At 35.8% G+C, this 20,535-nt stretch overlaps 2 pseudogenes; one reads left to right on the top strand and one right to left on the bottom strand.

Moving 5' to 3' along the window:
• Window positions 1–492: 492 nt before the first annotated feature.
• On the bottom strand, window positions 493–613 carry LOC122228867 (annotated as a pseudogene).
• A 17,259-nt stretch (window positions 614–17,872) lies between these two features.
• LOC122228022 lies at window positions 17,873–19,344 on the top strand (annotated as a pseudogene).
• The last annotated feature ends 1,191 nt before the right edge of the window (window positions 19,345–20,535 follow it).

A 20,535-nucleotide genomic window follows, 5' to 3' on the forward strand; every position in this document is an offset into this window, starting at 1 on the left:
ATGAATGATAGAAACTTCTGTAAACAAATTTAGTAGATTCACAGAAATGCTATCTGCCTCACACATGACACAAATGTATTTTCACAAATAGATGTAGAAATCTTGCAAATAAAAGTGAAAGAGATAAAAAACATAGAAAAGCAGTATTCATGAGTAAGACATGGGAGAAGAAATATAAATGACTGGGCAGCATACAATTTTTTAGCATCCTGCATGTGGCCAGACTAAAGAGCAGAAAACAAACAGAGGATCTCATGGGAGTTTTAGGGACCAGACATGGCTCAAATACTATTTCTGCCAACATTTTCTTTTCCAGAATTGGTCACATGATCCCATCCAGATCCATAGAGCTGCAAAGTGTAGTCTTAAGTATGTGGAATAAAATGCAGAAAAAGGCAGAATAAAAATGCATGTTTTTCTGAAAATATAACTTTTTTTTTACATGTCATTTCATTCTAGGCATTTATTCTTGGGTAATTCTACATATGAATAAGGGGGTAAATAAAAAATACTAGAAATATAATTTTTCATTTTATAAATGGGAGTAGTTTTTATTAGGCAATAAGCCTTAATATTCCTACACTTGATCTTAGCCAAAAGGCCGAGAAGCGATAAGCCTTAATATTCCTAAATTCTGGTACACTATATAGCAATTTAAAAGATAGAAATTTAAAACAATAAATCTATATGCTCTGACATAGAATACAGATAAATTGTTGAGAAAAAATAATTATGAAGCAATGTATACCATATGATCCCATTAAACTAGGATTATAGACAGTGAGAGGATCACTTTTACAAATTTAGAATTTTGTCAACTTTTTTTCCCTTTGATGACATCTTTTTAATGAAAGTCTTTATGATTACTTTGTAGAAAGTATATATGAAAACTAGTCTAATTCATTCTTTTCACTGTGGTCACCATCAAGAGTATGATAATGTTTTTGATGATATAAAACACTTTGTTTTAGTTCATTTGAAATTTGCGTGAGGAAACCAGAGAAAATATTTTTATAATATATAAAAGAGATACTTTTAAATTTGAGAGAAATAAAATGACCTTCTTGAAGTCCCATGGTTACCAAGTGGTGATAATTACCCAGCTTTATGAGCTGCGAATATGGGGAGTGCTTTGAATAAAGAATTATTGTCAGTCATTTGTTAAGCAGCTATAAATGTCCATTGATTAAAATCTTCGGGGTTTTAGATATTATAATCAGAAAGATATTTCTGAAAAAAAAACACAAAAACTATATATCAAAATTAGATTTTGGTAGTTGCAATAATTATATCCCTAACCCAACCCAACTTCTGGGGAATAGGTACAGGACTCTTAACTTTTCTAAGGATTGGGCCCTTCTGGCCTTAGGGTTTTTAAGTTGCTAGTGTTAGGAGATACCGTGCTAATTATTTTTATGTATTTTCGCCTCTACTAAAACATGTCTTTTAGGTAACTCAACATTTAGAGATGAAAATCCTGTTTGTACCAGGTTCATAGTTTTCTGTCACTTTTTAACAATTTCATTCTTTGCTGGGACCCTACGTCTGTCGACATCAACATTCTATCATTCAGAGCCTTTTAAGTACCTATTTGCAAGTGACATTACATTCGATGCTTTTCAGAGTAAGTTAAAAGTAATGGAGCTTGCGTTTAAGGAGTTTAAAACAGAAGATGGAACAATAAGAGTGAAAATTATTGTCACAAAAAAAGTGAGAATTATAAATTTGGGAGGATTACAGTGTTCAAATACAGAAAAAGGAAAAAAAGAAAAAAGAAAAACAAAACCCTTGCTTTTAACAAACTAGAGGCTTTCAGGACATTAGGCTACCAGTCTAATGCTTCAAAGTTGGAGGGGGGTGGGGAAGATTTTGAAAGCCTATTTTCCTTAATGTATGCCAAACTGAACTTGCATGGGATATTTATTCCTTATGTGTAACTGTGTCCTAAACTATTTCAATCATTGACAGATCTAGACAACTATTCACTAGCTATTTTAAAGCTAGAAAGGTTTCTGGAGATATGATTATTAGGTAGAATATGCCTATTCTGGTTGCTGAGAGAGTAGATGTAATTCTGAGGAGCCTCACAACTCCGGAGCTGTCTACTTCTTTCAGCTCTGCCAAATTCATCCCTCTCCATGTGATCAGCAAATTGCCACTTGTGCCTTGCCCTGTACTTTACTAAATTTGATAATAAGGCTATTTCACTTCCAGCTGAGATTTTTGCCAATTACTTAAAAATATTATCTCCTCAAAAAATCCTATTTTTAACCACACAACTTTTCATACTTGAATAATTAAGAAAAAAAAATTCAGAGATAATTCACTTGTATTTTTGCTGCATTTAAAAATGCATTTTGGGGAGTTGGATTTTTCCAAGAGTAAAAAGAAAAAGCAGAGGTAGTGATTATTAACTACTTGCCTGCTTTTTTTCTTTTTTCAAATTGTAACATCATATATAAAAGATCTTCCTCTAAGCAGTGATTTTTTTTTAGATGTTTATTCCCCAGCAAGATTTTGGGGTTATTCTGAATTTAGCCTAGTTTAGTGGAGTGATTCACAAGCTTTCAGACAGCTCTGGACTAGGTTATCCATGGATCAGCAGTTGCTGTAAAGAAAATACTTCTACCTTGAAGAATGAGGTCAAGGTATCCTGAAATAGAAATGGAAATGAGGGGCGCCTGGGTGGCGCAGTCGGTTAAGCGTCCGACTTCAGCCAGGTCACGATCTCGTGGTCCGTGAGTTCGAGCCCCGCGACGATCTCGCGGTCCGTGAGTTCGAGCCCCGCGTCAGGCTCTGGGCTGATGGCTCGGAGCCTGGAGCCTGTTTCCGATTCTGTGTCTCCCTCTCTCTCTGACCCTCCCCCGTTCATGCTCTGTCTCTCTCTGTCCCAAAAATAAATAAAAAACGTTGAAAAAAAAAAAAAAAAAAGAAATGGAAATGAATAAAAGCATACATTTTAAAACTGTGCCAGTCATTAAATATTTTTTCCAAATACCATTTATATTTTTGGACCGTCTTCCACTGACACCTCTGTTTATGTGTAACTCAGTGTAGAATTAAAACAAAATGTTTTAGTGGTTTATTATTATTATATGTATATTTCTAATTATATGTCATAGTTTCTGAAATTAATTTTAAGTAAGGTTTGAATTTATGACTTATTTATTTTTATATTTATTGCATATGTTACTTAATAGTAAAGGGATAATTAAGTCTTGAGAAGCCAGATGTATGGGATGTCCTCTTCTAGAAACTTACCAATTAAAGAGTTCAGTCTACAGCAGTAGAGCTGGAAAGGGGGCAATGTTATAGTCTCTTGGACCTCAGATGATCTAAGATCTAGATTCTCAGTAAGAATAAGATCACCCTCAAATAAATAAAAATTGGTTCTTGGAGAGGAATGTTATTACAATGGTATGTGGCCATCTAAAGCTCAGTTGTACCCTACAAAGTTGTATTTCTCAATCTTTAGTTTTTCTCATGGGATTTTCTTGCATATCACATAAATTGCACTGACATTGAGTTCTGGGAAGATGTACAAAATGTTTGCAAGATATTGCTACAAAATTGTAGTGAATATATGGCTGCAACCAGAGGACTTTATCTCAGTCATTTGCTCAGTATAGAAATCTTATATGAGAGGTCACTTTCCATTGCCTTTTGTCTGCTACTGTCTGCATTATGGATCGGGTGGTTTATGTTTGATTCGCAATGGTTTTGTGTGTATGGTTGGTTCTGAAGATTAAATAAAAAATAGTCTATATTTTATTATTTAATTCTACATCCGTAATCAACCTAGAATTCTGTAAAGTACTAAAAAGAAAAAGGAAAGCTGTAGTATCTGAATGACTGTCAGACTGTCAGCTAATTATTTCCTCATATAAAGCAAAAGTTAAATGTTCACTAAAAGTAATTTTTAAGTAATTATTTAGTTCTTCTACTGCTTATTTTGCTGGAAAATAAGTTTTGAATTATTAATTTTAAATTCTTCTTACATTGCTATTATGTATTGATATATGCTCCTAATTTGCACATATAATTCGATATAATTTCCTTAAGTAAATGATTTACATTAAAAATTACCATAAACAGTATTAAGTTAGTAGCCTTTCCAGTTTTAAATTTTTACTGGAAAAATTTAGTCATTCTTATTCTGCAATGTATAAAAAGATTATCCATATACTTATTCTTTTTTATGTACAGAGCTCAGATATTTTATCTGACATTATATCAACAAATATATAATCTATCTATTGTAAAATATCATGGGGATAAATTAGGAAAAAAATGGCTATAAAGGCTACTATGGAAGGTAATATTGAAAAAAAACGGTTGGGAAACAGTTGAGGGACCACAAGCATTAGGTATTAGTTCCAGGCACAGGGAAGGTCTTAGGTAACATGGAGTATGTTAGGTCAAAATAAGCACTGTACCAGATTCCATACTGTGGAAAAAACAAAGTAGGAATCAGTAAAAACAAAAAAAAAACCACACAAACTAAAACCACTGAAATCTGAGTAAATTATAATAACTTCAAGGTAAACTCAGTAATGGTGAGTAAAACCATGTAAAAGTGGACAGGGATTTCTGTGTCTGGATTTAATTACTCTTGATGTTGATGACTCCCAAATGTGTAGATTCCAGATCTCTTTGCTAAGCTCCAGACTAACCTTTTAGACTTTGATGCCTTAGAGATGTTTCAGATTTGGTTTATCAGAAACCTTTCAAACTCTAAGATTGAACTCTCTTATGAATCCTTTCCTCCAACCCCTTCCTCCCTTGTTCTTTACCTGACTTTTCCATCTCAGAATTTTGCAGAAATATTCAACCAATTGCTTAAACCAGTGACTGGGTTGTTTAGTGTCTTTGACTCTTTTTGTTAATTCATTCCCATAAGAAATTCAGCATATATTTTTGTTGTCTTAATACTTGTCTCAAAGATTATCATCTCTTTCTTGGTTCTCAAAAGAACCAACTACTCTCCCTTTCATTTTCATCTTCTTGCAATCATTTCACCATTAACAATCAGAGTAGCCTGAATACAATTTAACATTCACTGTTTAATTTTTTCATTGGTTTTCACTGTAAATAAAGCCAATCCTAATTCCCTACTATGTGCTGTGAGTTCCTTCCTGATGTGATCCCTAATTATCTCCAAACTCTTAGCTTGCTACTATTTCTTCTTACCCCCAGACTGCAGGCAAACTGTTTTTCTTTCAGTTCCTTGCATAAAACCAGTTCTTTGTGACTTTAGGGCTTTTGCTCTGGTTGTTTGCGCTGCCTGGGATATTCTTTCCTGCCATGCTTTTTGTGGAAGTATCCAATTTTGCCCTTGGAGTCTCAGCCAGAAAGTTACCCTTCCAGACTACCCTACTGACAAAGGTTCATACTTTCACTCTATTCTTATTTTGTCTAGATTGGCATCCTGTTCTTTATATCAGTTACCACAATTGGTCATTTTTGTTTACTTGTTTACTCATTTTTAGTATATGTCCTCCACTAAACTGTGAGCTTCCTGAAAGCAGGATTCTTTTCTTTGGCTCACTTTGCATCACTAGAGCTTAGCTCCCAGTGTGTTCCATAGAAGAAACCAATAAATATTTATCAAAAAACATACTGTGCATACAGGGACTGAGGGTTGTATATCCTGCTTCAGGAAATATTGTAAAAAAGAGTTTGGATGTGTAAAGCATCATTGACTTATCTGAGTTGCTGCAGTTTTATATATTTATTTTTTAACCTTTTTAATTAAATTTGTTATTTAAAAATTTTTTTTTACATTTATTTATGGTTGACAGACAGAGTGAGACAGAGCACAAGCAGGGGAGGGACAGAGAAAGGAGGAGACACAGAATCTGAAGCAAGCTCCAGGCTCCGAGCAAGCATTCAACACAGAGCCTGATGCAGGACTAGAACCCACAAACCGTGAGATCATGACCTGAACCAAAGTCAGTTACCCAACCAACTGAGCCACCAAAGCACCCCAAATTTATTTTAATTTCATTATAATCTACAGTATTACATTAGTTTCAGGTCTACGATATGGTGATTCAACAATTCTATATGCATCACCAGTGCTCATCATGACAAGTATATCCTTTAATTTCCTTCACTTATTTTCCCCATCCCCCCACTCTTCTCCCCTCTGGTAACTATCAGGTTGTACTCTGTAGTTAAGAGTCTGTTTCTTGGTTTCTCTCTCTTTTATTCGTTTGCTCTTTGGTTTTTTTTTCTTAAATTCCACATATAAGTGAAAACTTAGGGTATTTGTCTTTCTCTGACTGACTTACTTCACTTGTCTTTAACTCTCTAGCTCCATCGATGTTTTTGCTAATGGCAAATTTTATTCTTTTGTATGGCTGAATAATATACCATTATATATACATATATATAATATTCCATATATATATATATATATATATACACACACATATATATATATATATACACGTGCATGCGCGCACACATACACACACACACACACACACACACTACTACTTCTTTATACATTCATTTATTGATGGACACTTGAGCTGTTTCCATAGTTTGGCTATTGTAAATAATGCTGCAATAAACATTGGGATGCATGTGCCCCTTTGATTTAATTTCTTGTATTTTGGGGTTAAATACCCAGTAGTGCAATTACTGGATTGTATGGTAGATCCATTTTAAAATTTTTGAAACTCCATACTGTTTTCCACAGTAGCTGAACCAATTTGCACTCCCAGCAACAGTGCACAAGAGTTTCTATTTTTCCACATCCTCTCCAACACTTCTTGTTTCTTGTGTTTTTTTGTTTTTGTTTTTGTTTTGCCATTCTGACAGATATGAGGTGACATCCCATTGTAGTTTTGATTTGCATTTCCCTGATGATGAGTGATGTTGAGCATCTTTTCATGTGTCTGCTGTATATATGTGTGTCTTCTTTGGAGAAATGTCTGTTCAGGTCTTCTGTCCATTTTTAAATTGGATTACTTATTTTTTTGGGTGTTGAGTTGTATAAGTAATTTAAATATTTTAGATACTAACTCTTTATCAGAGATTGCATTTGCAAATATCTTCTCCCATTCTGTATGTTGTCTTTTAAGTTTTGTTGATTGTTTTCTTCACTTTGAAGAAGTTTTTATTTTGATATAGTCCTAATAGTTTATTTTTGCTTTTGTTTCCCTTGCCTCGGGAGACACATCTAGAAAAAAGTTTCTACATTTGATGTGGGAGAAATTACTGCCTGTGCTCTCTTCTAGAAAGAGTTTTTATAGTTTTATAGTTTCAGGTCTCAGATTTAACTCCTTCATCCAATTTGAATTTATCTTTGTGTATGGTGTAAGCTAGTGGTCCAGTTTCATTACTATCCATGTTGCTTTCCAGTTTTCCCAACATTGTTTGTTGATGAAGCTTTTCCCATTGCATATTTTTCCTCCTTTGTCAAAAATTAATTAACCATATAAGCCGTGGGTTTATTTCTGGGTATTCTATTCTACTGATCTATGTGCCAATTTTTATGCCAGTACCATACTGTTTTGATTACTACAGCTTTGTAATATAACTTGAAACCTAGAATTATGATGCCTCCAGCTTTGTTTTTCTTTTTAAGGATTGCTTTTTCCATTTGGGGTCTTCTTTGGTTCTATATAAATTTTAGGATTTTTTGTTCTAATTCTGTGAAAAATATTATTGGTAGTTTGATAGCAATTGCATTAAATCTATAGATTGCTTTGGGTAGTATGGACATTTTAGCAACATGTGTTCTTCTAATCCATGGGCATGGAATACCCTTCTACTTGTTTGTGTCATCTTCTATATATTTTATAAATGTTTTGTAGTTTTTGGAGTACAGGTCTTTCACCTCTTTGGTTAAATTTATTCTTAGGTATTTTATTATCTTTGGTGCAATTTTAAATCGGATTGCTTTTTTAATTTCTCTTTGTGTTGCTTATTACCATATGACATGCCACACATTTCTGTATGTTGATTTTGTATCCTGAAACCTTACTGAATTCACTTATCAGTTCTAGTAGTTTTTGGGTGGAGTCTTTAGTGTGCTGTGTACACACACACATATATATAAATATATACATATACATACATATACACATACATATACATATATGCCATGCCGCTCCCATATACATATATATGTATACGTATGTGTATATGTATGTATATGTAGTATCATGTTGTCAGCAAATAGTAAAAGTTTCACTTCTTCCTTACCAATTTAAATGCCTCTTACTTCCTTTTCTCATCTGACTGCTGTAGCTAGGACTTTCAGTACTATGTTAAATAATGGTGAGATTGGACATTCCTGTATTATTCCTTGGGGGAAATGCTTTCAGTTTTTCACCATTGAGTATGATATTAACTGTGAGTTTTCCCTATATGACCTTTATTGTGTTGAGGTATGTTCCCTCTAGACCTACATTGTTGAGGGTTTTTATCATGAATGGGTGTGGTACTTTGTCAAGTGCTTTTTCTTCATCTATTGAAATGATCATATGATTTCTATTTTTTCTCTTACTGATCTGATGTATCATGTTGATCAAATTACAAAGATTGAGTTACCCTTGCATCTTGGGAATAAATGCTAGTGGATCATGGTAGTTGATTTTTTAATGTATCGTTGGATTTGGTTTGCTACTATTTTGTTGACTATTTCTGCATGTATATGAGTGTATTTACTGCCATTTGGTTACTTGTTTTATGGTTGTTTTCGTAGTTCTTCTTGATCCCGTTCTTTTACTTTCTTTCATGATAAATTGGCTTTTTTAGTGAAATACTTGGATTCCTTACTCTTTATATTTTGCATCTCTATTACTGTTTTTTGATCTGTGGTTACCATTGGTTTTATATATAACATCTTCCACATATAGCAGTCCAGATAGATTAAAATTACATAAAACAGTGATAACAACGAATTTTAAAAACTGCTAGAAAAAAGAAGATACTTACATACAAGGGATACCCCATAAGGCTATCAGTGGATTTTTCAGCAAAAACTTTTCAGGTCAGAAGGGAGCGGCATGGTATATTCAAAGTGCTGCAAGGGAAAAATCTGCAACCAAGAATACTCTATCCAATAAGGCTATCATTCAGAACAGAAAGAGAGAGAAACAATTTCCCAGATAAGCAGAAGTTAAAAGAATTAATTACCACTAAAACAGTGCTAAGAGAAATGTTTAGGGGGACTCTGTGGGTGGGAAACAAAAACCATAAGTAAGAGTAAAAAAAAAATAGGAAGAACAAAAGCAAAAAAACATAAGTATTTCTGTAAAAATAAGTCAAGAGAAACACAAAATAAAAGGATATAAGGGTGCCTGGGTGGCTCAGTTGGTTGAGCGTCCAACTTCAGCTCAGGTCATGATCTCACAGTTCATGGGTTTGAGCCCCACATCGGGCTCTGTGCTGACAGTTCAGAGCCTGGAGCCTGCTTCGGATTATGTATCTCCTTCTCTCTCTGCCACTCCCCTGCTCATGCTCTGTCTCTCAAAAAAAAGGATGCAAATTATGATACCAAATACATGAAGTGTGGAGGGGAGTAAGGAATTAGTTCAAAGTTAAGCAACTCTCTGCTGATTATATACACACACACACACACACACACACACACACACACACGTATTTATATCATTTATATCTATATTTATTTATCTATAGATAGATATATGTGTAACTAGGTAACCATGTAAGAGAGACTTCATTACACAATATTTTTGTATACTGAATTGGCTTCATTATAAAATTAAAAAAAATTATCTTGCTTATCACCAAGTTATATGAATTATGGCTAAATGAATTTTTATAAAATTTTAAATCCTAAATTTCCAGTTTCTAGAATTGGAGTGGTTTAAATTAAAATATAGGCTATATATCATATAGGATTAATTTCTTGCATTGGCATACATTAATTATGTGAACTTAATTATATCAACTTATGTTATCCTTAGGACAGCTGAAATCAAGATATCAAGAGAGGCCAACATGGCTTCTAATAAGAGAGATAGGCCTGACCAGTAAATATAGCAGGTAGAGGAAATAGGTGGCTTCAGTATGAATGCTACATCTAGAACAGCAAGAACAAATGCTCGGAACAGTACGTATTGATTTGAAATCTGGCTGCTTTCTCACAGGAATGACTAGCACCACTAGGGTTATTCATTCAATCATGATTCTGTAAAACAATTCCAGGAAGCCAGTTGATTTATAATAAATACTGGAAAAATGTCCAAGTTTTTTGGTAGCTGAGCTTTCATTATTTTTGTTATTTTGATTTTATGATTGCCATCATTAAATAGGAACTTTGAGATAATTATATTTATTCCAGAGAGACATGTTTTGTATAAACAATTGAGAGAATGTTTGGCCATATTAAGAAAAAAATAATGTAACCATTTAAAAGTTTCTAAATTGAGGGGTGCCTGGGTGGCTTAGTCGGTTAAGCGACTGACTTTGGCTCAGTTCATGATCTCGTGGTCCGTGTGTTCGAGCCCCGCGTCTGTGCTGACAGCTCAGAGCCTGGAGCCTGTTTCAGATTCTGTGTCCCCCTCTCTCTCTGACCCTCCCTTGTTCATGCTCTGTCTCTGTCTCAAAAAAAAAAAATAAACGTTAAAAAAAATAAATAAAAGTTTCTAAATTGAGAGAAATCAATACAAGAAATTTTCTTTAAGCTTGAACCTTTGTATATTAATGAAACTTCAAAGTCTAAAGTAGTGACAAAATTTTTCTCTTGTGTTGTAAGAGCCTCTGTTGCATATATTTTATAATATAGCCAACAGTTTTTGGTTTAAATCATATCAATTTGACCTTTTTTTTTGTTTTAAATATATATATGATATTATCTGTAAGTAATAAAGGTCTAAGAATAAAATACAACTATTTTGTTGGACTACCACTTCTTTAAAAATTAAAAAGAACAATGGTCTTGTAGGCTTTCCAGTAAATGTTATTTTTTAAAGGTTAGAATTTAAAGCTGGGTTTTATCTGAAAATATTTTTCTATAATACACAATTATCAGGGTTTTAAATCTTTAAAAAGGAAGATATTTAATTCTGTGATGAATTATTTTATATATGATCACTGTTTTAAAAAGCAGGTGCAGTCACCATTTATAATATAGATAGGCATACGCATATATATGAGAATAAAAAATTCCCTCAGGATATATTACACATAACTGAACATTTAAGTCTCCTGGAAACTGAAGAGGCTGCCAGTGAAACTGAGGAATTCCCTGGCATTAAGAAAATCAAGCAGGTCTCTAATAATAAAATAAATTCACTTGCAGGCAGTGGTTACGATGTGGATACTATTTCAGCTATTAAAATCCATTTTGTTTTCATTAATGGTCTTGTCATTTATATATGACTGTAAGCTCATGCCCTTGAACCCATCTTTTCTAATGTACCACTGTACCGCTATCCTTTCTTAGTCTCCCTATTTTATCTTTAAATCTCTTAAAAATGATGTTTGGATTATTTTACCCCTTGTCTATTTTTTTAAAAGTATTTTGTAAATATTTAAAATTTTATAATATTTTAAATGTATTTTTGGTAACTTCTCTCTAATAATTTCATGAATATATCTAAATCTTCCAAAAAACTTTTTTGACTTTGGATTGTGTAATTCTTTAACATCTGGTACAATGTTTTATGTAATATTAAGATGCCATCAGGGCTGAAGATGACTAGACAGTCTACAACCTTGCTTATTGGCATTTCCACTTTCAGGGATGCATTCATTTGTTCATTTTTAAGTATTCTAAATATTTTTCTTTTACATAGGCTTGAACATGACAACTTTTCCTTAAAACTAGTTGTTCAAAAACATCAAATACAGACTTCTCTCTTTTGCCATTAGAAGATTTTTTGCTCCTTTAGTAAGGTAAAAAAGATTTTACTTCTATCTTTAATATCTTGTGTCATCAGCAATAATGACCTCTAGAAAGCATCTGGGGTAGAAGGAGATAAAGTAGTTTTCTTGTGATGCATTCCTGTCCCCCCAAAGAAGGACCCAGATGACATGGTTTATGGTAACTGAACCTTTGGGCAAATTTTGCCCATATTAGCCCATGTATTTGCTAGAAGAAGAGTCTCTGTGGAATAGTGGTCTTAGCAATGACGTCCCTGATTCAGGGTTGCTTTTGATAAACAAGCCTACAGTTAATGGATATATAATAAGCCTAAGAAGAATATTACACAACTCTGTAGGGTATCAAATGGAAATGTTTCATAGTCCAAACACTCATAATTCTGTATGTTAACGTGCCAGCCTCATTAAAAAGCGAATCTAATTCTGGGCCAGAAATCAAAGGACAGTTGCAGCAAGGAGGGACTTGGAGATGCAAACAGCATATCAGAGACATTTTTCTGCTTTGCTTGAACCTTTTAGTTTATATGCTTAAGATCATAAGAAAGTCTTGATGTTTTATAAAATCTCTGATTTGTATGAGTCTGACTGAACGGTTATTTGTGTTAGCTGGTGTGATAAGCCAGGCTTTCTTTCAGATTCATGAAAACAGAAAGGCTAAGGCAGTTTTTGGCAAGAAGGAGGAGGGGATGAAAAAATATGTGAAAAAGTGATGCTTGGGTAACTGCTTTCTTATGAAGTGGAGAGAAAAATGAGGTACATTACAAGGGAAAATCTTGCCAATGAAATTGAAGGAAATAGATTTAGAACTGAGGGACGGGCTAGGTGGATTGACAGAGAGTGACATGCAATGGAAAAAAGAGCAAAAAGTTTTGTTTTTTCTTGACTCTTGTTGGCAGCCCTGTGGGTAAAAAAATGAAGACCCGTTGACAAGCAGCAGATAACAATAGGAAACACTTTAAGACTGAATTTTCTTGACACTGGAAGGCTTCTTTATGCTTCTATGGCTTTGTGGTGAGATCTCCTGTTCATTTACATAATAACACCAGTAAATCCATTGTTTGTAAAACCATACAACCAATTGCAGGCTAAGGTCATGTGACTAAAACTACCAGGAGCAATCTGTTAAGGAATTTAGACATATTACAAAGAAATCCTAGACAAAGTCTGGTGAATTACTTTTGGTATGGATTCCTCAATTAATGATCAAGGAGTGTACTGGGTTGCATACTATCTCCCCAAATTTGTGTCCACCCATAACCTATGAATGTGATCTTATTTGGCAATCAATTTATATGTGATGAGGTTAATGAGAGACCAAAGTGGATTAGGGTAGGGTCAGATCCAATGATTACTATCCCTATAAGGAGAGGGAGCTTTGCACACAGGCATATAGGAGGGTGTGAAGATGGAGACAGAGCCTGGAATGAAGAATCAGTAAACTAAAAGCACCAAGGATTACTGACAAATGCCAGAAGCTAGGAAGAGGCAAGGAGGGATCTTCCCCAAGAGCCTTCAGAGGCAACATGACCTTACCAACACCTTAATTTACGGTTTCTAGCCTCCAGGACAGCAGGGGAATAATTTTTGTTGTTTTAAGCCACATAGTTTAGAAATTTGTTGTGGCAGCCCCAGGAAACTAATATAGGGGCTATGTTGCTAATTTTCAGTTCTACTAAAAGGAAGGAATCTTTGTCTTGACAATGGATCCCCAAGTGGTTGTAAATTTCTGCAAGCCGATAAATCTGGTTGTTGTTATGGTTAATTTGTTGCTGTGGATAATGGCAAGGGGTGACAGAACCCCCCCTGAGAGGAGTATCTGTCCCACCAACTCCCCCACCCTTAAATGGAATAATCCTTCCTAAGCATTTGGAATGTGACAAGTGCTTGTGACCTTAACTTCCTTTATCATGACCAGAAAGACATACTTAATTAAATGCCACTGGTATAGATTGTTAGACGTATGATCTGGAGTGCTTCCTAATCTTGAGAGCTTTTTGTAATCTAATTCTTAGTAAATCAAGAGAATATTCAGGTGGAAGTAATGACTACAAGACTCAGTTACCTGTGTAGGGTGCAGGATGGATAAAAGATTTAGGTCACATTGAGGAAAGGGTTCCAGGTCACATAAAGAAAAGGGCTGAAGGGGAGACACACACATATGTATGAGAAGGAAATGATAAATTACTTAACTGAAGGAGTCTGTATATATGACTTTTTAAGTTATAAGAATACTCTTATGACTTAAAACACTGTGCAATTTCATTATATTCTAGTCTAGATAAATTAAAATCTCACTATGAGAACTGTGATTTAGAATGAAAAGTACTTGGATAGGGGGGCTGAATGTTATCCTCGTAAAAAGCCCTAGAATCTGAAAATGTTGTCTAAGAATCTGAGATCAGCTTGCACAACCTGTAATAAAAGATCTTAGGCATTTGCAATTCTTTGGGTGTAGTGGTCTGGGGTCTGGCATACAAAATTCATTAGGATTGCCATATGAGGGTGCTCAGTAAATAGCAATGATTCTCTACTGGAGGATTTTGGTTCAGAACCATTCCTTTGAATGTCTAGAGATATGTCACAACAAAGTAGTTGTCACTGACAACTACTGGGTAGAGGCCAGAGGTACACATTCACCAATGAACAGAAGAGCCTACCCATTCCCAGCAAAGAATATCCAGCCCAAAATATTAATAGTGTTGAGGTTGAGAAACTGGATATGTAGTAATCCCTATGAGGAATATGGATGTTGCTCTTCAAGACTTCCGTGTGAAACTGGGGGAGTAGAAAATGCAATGATGGAGGCATTCAAGGTAAGGGTGATGTTATGAATTAGAAAGTTTTGGGTTGCCTGGGCGGCTCAGTTGGTTGTGCTTCTGACTTCAGTTCAGGTCATGATATCACAGTTTGTGGGTTCAAAGCCCCATGTTGGATTCTGTGCTGACAGCTCAGAGCCTGGAGTCTGCTTGTGATTCTGTGTCTCCCTCTCTCTCTGCCCTTTTTCCACTTATGCTCGCTCTCTCTCTCAAAAATAAATAAATACACAACAAAAAAGGGGAAAGTTTGGCCAAAGAGATCATCTGATGGTTATGTTACTTTTTAACTGCATAGTTGGGATGCCTATTACACATGATGAAGAAGGTTGTCTCCTCCCTTCCTGGTCATAGGAGTTACTGATTAACTCGCCCTTTACTCAGTTTTACCTCAGCCTCACCTATTAATGTGGGACAAAAAGACCAGGAAACCAAGTGAGACATGCTTGTTTCTCCTTGCTTTGCATCTCTGAAATTGCTAGTAAGGTTCTTGAGAGTGGATAAGGGTTCTGGTTTGTGTGAGTGTGACTTGATAATATGTACCTTTGTATTAGCTCAGCAACCGTCATTGCTTATTCTGAAGTGGTACTATCAATCATCAGCATGAAGTTAGTTCCTCATCACTGACCTATTGAGATTAAAATAAGCTACCATTAGACATGGGATGGAAATGTATGCTTACCCTCCTGAGAAAAATTGTGAACATTTAAAAGCAAATATTTTATTGTATGTTAATTTACAGGAGACATTGGGGGAAAATATATGCTTTTTAATAGAAAATAGCTTGTATCTGATACTTACACAACACCTTAATTATTTTGGACCATGATTCTTTTTTGTGTGTGTTTTGTTACAAAAAAAGCTACAAAACTACCATTTTAAGATAGATCTGCCTTATAGTTTGTAGATGTTATTTTATGTGAGATTTTACTGTGAGACTTTGTGTTTCCATTCTTGCTTTTTACCAGATGAAGGTGGGGATAGGGATGTTGTGATCATTATGAATGTCTTACCACACTTTTTTTTAAAGTTTTTGTAATTATTCATTTTTGAGAGACAGAGAGAGCGTGAGCAGGGATGGAGAGAGAGAGAAGGAGACACAGAATCTGAAGCAGGCTCCAGGCTCTGAGCTGTCACCACAGAGCCTGACATGGGGCTTGAACTCACAAACTGTGAGATCATGAACTGAGCAGAAGTCAGACGCTTAGTTGACTGAGCCACCCAGGTGCCCCTTACTACACTTTTCTGATTTTAAGGCTTTGCCTTCAACCAATCTTACAGGTGAATTGAATAGAGGGTATTAATTTTTTTTTTTGGTATTGAGAATGAAGGATATTTATTTTGTAAGGTGGTAAATAATGTCCACATTTACCCATTTAAGAACACTATGTAAAGTAAAATTATGAAGTGTGAAATAAAAGTTATGTTTGCATGGGATTTTTGCAAGATTGTCTAAACCAAATTTTTTTTTTCAGTAATTACTTCTGGCATATAATTTTAATGATATTTAAAAATTCTATTATGAATAACTGAGATTTAATTAAATACAATCTAATTAGTACTTATAAGCATAACTTTGATTTACACATTCAGAAGATAGTTTTAATTTAAAGTCCTGAATTCCCTTTATAGATGTTTGATTCGAATTTAGATTAGGGTGATCACATTTTTGAACTGTTCTTATTTGGCAAGTTTTTAAAAGGAATATTTAGCTAGTGATAATCATTTAGATTTTCTAAAACTGTTTTATGCATATGCCAATAATCAGATTTTAGAAACATAAAAATTATGTCTTAAAAAGTTTAAAAATATCCCATAGAGATGATAAACTTTAGTGTTTTTATAGATGTCAAGTTTTAACTATTTATATCAATGTTTAGAACAAATTTCAGGATTTTCTTTTTTTACTCATACAAGCATAATTAGTTGTATATTATTCTTTTTAGCTGATGGGGAAAAATGGCTAATACTTTATTATTGCTAAACATTAAAAAATGCTTTTCTTTGGGGGAGGGGAATTACAGGTAAAACATATTCTTTAAAGGAAGCCTAAAATACAAATTGAGCTGTTTGTAAAAGACTCTCTATTCCAAGTCAAAGAATAAATAATTGTAAATGAATCTTCAGTTATCTTGTTACTTTATGCTTATCCTGACCAGTGACTAGTTTGAACTAAGTATTTGCTTATTTAATTTTTCTGGATTATGGGTTGAAAGTCAAAATGCCTAGAAGGACAAGTTTTGTAACACACATTAAACAGGAAACAATATTTTTGAGATCCACAAAAATACACAATTTCTGCTATTTGGGGAGAAATTTCTGCTCTCCTGATTTATCATACTACTTTATTTTGATCAAAATTTAAAGATACTGTGTTTCAAAAAATGAAGCAGTGAAAATACAATTCAAATAGCAATTAGCCTCATAGAAAGAAAGATGAAAAAAATGAGAGAGGTTGGAGTAAGATGAAAAGTATATGTTTTCCTTATAATGAAGGCAGACAGTATCCAGTACAAGTACATTGTAAATACTTACTCTATAGACTCTACAACTGCTAGTTTTCTCCATTTACCCTTTCAGGTTCTTTCTCTACCCTCCTCTGCTCTGCTCTATACTCTGGGAAACTACTTGTTATAAATTGTACCTATTGAAATCCCTTTAACTCCGGTTCTGGTTGGATTAGCAACATGAGAGCTGATTGTGGAAAGAAAAAGAAAGCTCAAAGTAATTATTTTCTTTTTCCTTTCCCTGCCAGAGTAAGGTTTTAGCAGCGGCTGCTCCCTTTGAGGTGCTCATCATCTACTACAGTATTTGCTGGTGTCTGGTAACTCTTACCCCTTCCTCATTGAGGCATAAGAGTTTCCTACTCTTGCTAGCTCCTGGGTGCATCACCATGGCATACTGCACTGAATTCTGCCTACACTTGTACAGACTGTTTCTTTCTTAAACTTGTTTCAACTAACCTTTGATGTGCTGTGTGTTTCATGGTGGGACTCTGAATAATACAGTAACTATATCTAAAGTAGTCTTCTTTTTAATAGAATCTTTATGCAAGAATGAGAGTTCAGTTTTGGGGTGCCTTCTACATTTTTATGAAAACATGTAAATTCAAAAAATTTAGCCTACCTAAAAGCAGCTTCTCAGCTCGTTCTCAAAGCTCTGTCAGTTTCAACCTACTCACCTGCACCCCAGCCTTCACCATGTGCATCAGGGTGACCCAGAAGTCCTACAACATGTCCACCTCCAGAGCCTAGGCCTTCAGCACCCGTTCATACACGAGTGTGCCTGCTGCCCACATCACCTCCTCTGCCTTTCCCTGAGTGGGTGGCAGCAGCAGCAGCTTCCAGAGTGGTCTGGTCACCTGCATGAATGTAGTCGGGGTTGTGGTGTGGCCAGGGGTGTGGGGGCACGTCACAGCTCTCTCAGTGAACCAAAGCCTGCTGAACCCCTGTAAGCTGGCAGTGGGCCCCAGCATCCAGACTGTGCACACCCAGGAGAAGGAGTAGATCAAGACCCTCAAAAACAAGTTTGCCTCCTTCATCGATAAAATGTAGCACCTAGGGCAGCAGAACAAAATTCTGGAGATGAGGTGGAGCCTTCTACGGTAGCATGGAGCAACATGGGCAATGTGTTCAAGAGCTATGTCAACAATCTTGAATGGCAGCTGAACACACTGGGCCAGGAGAAGCTGAAGCCGGAGGTGGAGCTTGGCAATGTGCAGGGGCTGGTGGAGGACTTCAAGAATAGGAGGAGGAGATCAAAGTGAGTGTAGACATGGAGAATGAGTTTGTTCTTAACAAGAAGGATTTGGAGGAAGCTTATGTGAACAAGTTGAAGCTGGAGTTTGCCTGGAAGAGCTGACTGACAAGATTGACTTCTTAAGGCAGATGTATGAAGAGGAGATCTTTAATCTGCAGTCCCAGATCTCAGACATGTCCGTGGTCCTGTCCGTGGACAACATCTTCTCCCTAGACCTGGACAGCATTATCTCTGAGGTCAAGGCCTACTATGAGGGCATTGCCAACTGCAATTGGTCTAAGACTGAGACCATGTACTGGATTAAGTGGGAAGAGCTGCAGGTATTGGCTAGGAAGCACAGGGATGACTTCCATCACAGACGATGGAGGTTTCCAAGATGAAACAGAACATTAGACAACTCTAGGCTGAGATCAAGAGACTCAAAGGCCAGAGGGCTTCCCTGGGGTCTGCCACAGCTAATGCTTAGCAGTGCAGGGAGTTGGCCATTAAGGACACCAGTGCCAAGCTGGCCAAGCTGGAGGACACCCTGCTGTGAGCCAAGGAGGACGTGGCATGGTGGCTGAGGGAGCTCATGAACATCAAGCTGGCCTTGGACATGGAGATCACCACTGACAACAAGCTCCTGGAGGGTAAGGAGAGCTTGTTGGAGTCTGGTATGCAGAACATGAGTATCCAAACTAAGACCACCAATGGCTACTCAGGTGGGCTGAGCTTGGCTTACTGGGGCCTCACAAGCCCTGGCCTCAATTATGAACTCAGCTTCTTCCAGTGTAACTTCAGCTCTGGTGAGGGATCCAGTTCCTTCAGCCCTGTCAGCTTCTCCATGGCAATGATTGTGAAGAAGATTGAGACCTATCATGGGAAGCTGGTGTGCAAGTCATCTAATGTCCTTCTGTCCAAGTGAACAACATCTGTGGTCCCTCCTGGCCTCCTACTCCTGTGGTTACCATAGAGCCTTTGTGGGCAGGAGCTATACTTCTCCAAGGGGAGCCTTGGAGAACAGGAGACATGCCTGAGGCTCAGCACAGGTCCTCAGCCTACCCTTAGCAGGGAGTCTGCGGCCCTGGGTACCCCCTCTTGCCAGTACCCCCTACTAAAAGCCAATTCAAGTGTCTTTTCCCAAATAAAGCCTCAGATGACTCGGCAAATCCCCAAAACAAAACAAAACAAAAATTTTAGCAAACAGAGAAGTGGACATCTATACAGATTTATGAATTTCCACAAGCATTATATATTCATGTAATCCAGATCAGGAAGCAGAGGATTACCAGATCTCCCTAAATCCCCTTTGTGCTTCTAGTAACTAAATGTTAGGTATAACCAATATTCTAAATTATAACTGTATTAGAATCTCTTTTTAAACTTTATATATGAAGGAATTCATCCAGCATGTACATTTAGTGTCTGGTTTATTTGCTCAACATGTTTTTGAGATTAATTCATATGAAGTATAATATTAATTAGTTCATTCATATCGCTGTGTAGTAAGTAAGTGATTTACCTTTTTACTTTTTTGGGGGGATAAACTTTAGGCTTGCTTTCAGTTTGGTGCTATTTTGAATAGAAGAGCCATGAACATTCCATGCTTATCTTTTAGTGGCTATGCATTTCCTTATCTCTTGGCCATAAACCTAGGATGGAAGTCTTGGAACATGGAATAGTTATATATTTAGCTTAGGTAGATATAGCTGAAGAATTTTCTAAAGTGGTCATACCAATTTACATTCACATCAACAAGCTATGAAAATTCCATTTAATATACAGGCTAACTAATGTTTGGAATAGTCATAGTCATAGCCTTTCTCTTTTTCTTTTTTTTGTTTTGTTTTGTTTTTTTTTTTTTGTTTGTTTTAAGTAAGCTTTATGCCCAGCATGGAGCCCAATGCAGGGCTTGAACTCATGACACTGAGATCAAGACCTGAGGTAAAATCAACCGTCAGAAGGTTAACCAACTGAGCCACCCAGGTACTGCAGTCGTAGTCTTTCTAATTAAGCCCTCCTGTTGTGTGTGAGCTTAATAAACCATAATGTCTAAAGACCATCAGGAACACACCTAGAGTCAAAGTAGATTTATTAACTTGCTGTAGCAATGATG

This window comes from Panthera leo, chromosome C1, assembly GCF_018350215.1.
Source record: "Panthera leo isolate Ple1 chromosome C1, P.leo_Ple1_pat1.1, whole genome shotgun sequence".
NCBI lineage: Eukaryota > Metazoa > Chordata > Mammalia > Carnivora > Felidae > Panthera > Panthera leo.